Source organism: Fukomys damarensis, unplaced genomic scaffold (genome assembly GCF_012274545.1).
Source record: "Fukomys damarensis isolate Sample0158 unplaced genomic scaffold, DMR_v1.0_HiC HiC_scaffold_30, whole genome shotgun sequence".
NCBI classification, from domain to species: Eukaryota; Metazoa; Chordata; class Mammalia; order Rodentia; family Bathyergidae; genus Fukomys; species Fukomys damarensis.
Genome location: NW_022900942.1, coordinates 24,604,867 through 24,607,859, shown reverse-complemented (window position 1 = coordinate 24,607,859; position 2,993 = coordinate 24,604,867). Strand labels below are relative to the sequence as shown.

Sequence of the window (2,993 nt, the reverse complement as noted above, 5' to 3'; positions counted from 1 at the left end):
AAAAAAAAAAAAAAAAAAAAAGGAACCTATAGTTGAATGTGCTCTTAAACATATCTCAGATTGGCTTGATGCAACAAATAAAAGTACAAAAAACAGAGGGTGAGACAGACATGAAGGAAGATGGGGCTGCAGAAAACTATTCCAAGGACCAAGGTGGTCAGACATTGTGTGGTATAATGAGGACTGGCCTGGTTGCAAAAGGCTTGCTGATTAAGGATAATATAGATTTGGAACTGTTTTTGTTTTTGTTTGTTTGTTTGTTTTGTTTTTTTGAGACAGGGTCTCACTATGTAGTTGAGACTGACCTGGAACTCACTATGTAGCCCAGGCTGCTCTCGAACTCACAGTGATCCTCCTGTCTCAGCTTCCTGAGTGCTAGGATTACAGGCATGTGCCACCATGCCCAGCATGGAACTGGTTTTAATGTGTAAAGATAAACCCACAGAGATCTTGTTAAATACAGTCAAAGATAATGTTCCTTTTCAGATTCAGAAACTCACAGAAGAGAAATACCAAGTGGAGCAATGTGTAGATGAAGCATCTATTGCAGTTCAGAACACAAAAAAGCCCACACTAACTTTGAAGGTGACACTTACTTCCCCTATAATTAGGGACGAATTGGAGAAGAAGGATGGAGAGAATGTTGTGATGATGAAAGATACCCCGGAATTACTGGACAGGCAGAAATGCCTAAACACCTCGGCATCTCTCCGACATGCCAAATGGTTTCAGGTAAGGGCAAATATATTGAAATCATGTATAATTGTTCTTCATATTTTATACGATTTTTGCAACAGAGTCCCCAGTGGGCACCTTTTAAAGGAGAGCCATTAGAGTTTATATGTGAAAAGTCTATAGGTGCTTGTAATAGACCTTTGCGTGCTGGGCAGGCCTTGAGACAAGTAATGGAGGGTTCAGCATCTGGAATACAACTTCCTGAGGGCCCTGGTCTTCATGATCCTTGTGAGCCAGACCCAACAGATGCTCTGAGCTATGTGACTGTCCAGCAAAAAGAAGATATCACCCATGGCACACAGCATGCACTCAGACTATCAGCCTTTGGCCAGACTTATAAAGTGTTGGAGATGGACCCTATTCCATCTAGTAAGCCCTTTCAGAAGTATTCCTAGTCAATTACTGATAAAGAAGGTGGTGGCTCTTCAGTTCTAAAGAGACCATTTGAAGATGGATTAGGGGATGATAAAGATCCCAATAAATAGATGAAGCAAAACTTCAGGATAATCGTGGATAGTAAAGCAATAGACCTTATGAATGTACTAAGGAGACTCAATCAAATCAAGCCTGGGCTTCAGTATAAGTTCTTGTTTCAGTCTGGCCCTGTCCATGCTCCAGTCTTCACAAGATGTGAAAGCAGCAACTGTAGATGTGGGTGGAACAACATACGAAGCCTCAGGACCATCCAAGAAAACTGCAAAACTTCATCTAGCAGAGAAAGTATTACAGGCAATGGGATACTCAACAGGCTTTGATGCAGATATTGAATGTATGAGTTCTGTTGAAAAATCAGATAATGAAGGCAAAAATGAAACAGTGTCTTCAAATTCAAGCAATAATACTGGAAAACAATGGGATACTCAACAGGCTTTGATGCAGATATTGAATGTATGAGTTCTGTTAAAAAATCAGATAATGAAGGCAAAAATGAAACAGTGTCTTCAAATTCAAGCAATAATACTGGAAATTCTACAATTGAAACCTCCACTACCTTACAGGTAAGAACTAAGGGCTCTATCCTCACAGCAAGTGGCAAAAATCCTGTAATGCAGCTTAATGAAACAGACCGAGGTCACAAATATGACTTCATCTCAGAGACTGGTGAAGCCACATGCAACTTGTAAGGAAGGAAAAAGTTGGTGGATAGAAGTTCAGAGGTGCAGGTCCAAATAAAGAAGCAAAAGCAAGTGCAGCTTTAGCGCTCCAGATAAGCTGTTTTCTGGGTCCACTGCAGCAAATAATAAGAAAAAGAAGATTATTCCTCAGGCAAAAGGTGTTACGAATACAGCTGTGTCTGCAGCAGTCCAGGCAGGTGGAGGCAGAGGAAGGGGAACTCTGATGAGGGGAGCTTTTCTTGGGGCTACAGCTGCTCCTGGCTCCATAGCTCCAGGCTAAGGAACACCATATGGTTACAGCACAATTGCCCCTGCCTATAGTTTGCCCAAGAGAATGGTTCTGTTGCTCCTTAGGAAATTCCTAACAGATCCTGTTCCCCACTACTCATTCTTTTAGCAAATGACTGAAGCTCATTTCTCTTGAACAACAGTACAGTACAATACAGAATGTTAGACAAAAAGCCTCTTTCATCCTGCTTTCTTTGAACACATACTTGATCAAAATTATTTGTAAAGAATATCTTTCCTACTTTTTGATTTTAACAAATGCAAATTTAGTTCTCTAAAACTTGAAAATGACAGAAAAGAAAAGGAAACCAGTTCTGTGAAATAGTACCTCTTTTCTGGAAAATAATTTATACCAGCCCATATGTTCTGGGGAAATAAAAGTCTATCAGTTCAAAGTTTAAGTTTTAAGAGTATCAGATTATGTAAAATTAAATTTGTGAAGGATGTAGAGAGTCTCAAACACAGATTACACATAAATGGCTTTATTGTAAAAAAATTCATAACAAAATAATAACAGTAAATATACTGTATATCATTATCTACAAAGTAGTCATTCAAAGTACAAGACATAAACCAAAAAATTTCTTACAAAAAAGTAACAGGTAAGATTTTTTTTGTTATTCTATAAACTGTGTTTATGTGATATTCTGTATGTATTAATCTAATGATCTTTATCAAAAAATCTTTTTCTGTTTTCTCAATCATAAACACCATTTGTATATGACAGTTAAATTTACCATTATATATGCACACAGATGTGGGACATTTGCATCACTGCAGAAAGTGCATTTGGAAAGCACTAGTCTATAGAATTTGAGATTCTACGTATAAAAGTGCCTGGACAGATTTTTAAAC

General features: G+C 38.2%; 1 pseudogene; it reads left to right on the top strand.

The window, feature by feature from the left end:
- The window catches only part of LOC104855670, a 2,571-nt pseudogene extending 324 nt beyond the window's left edge, over positions 1–2,247 (top strand).
- The last annotated feature ends 746 nt before the right edge of the window (positions 2,248–2,993 follow it).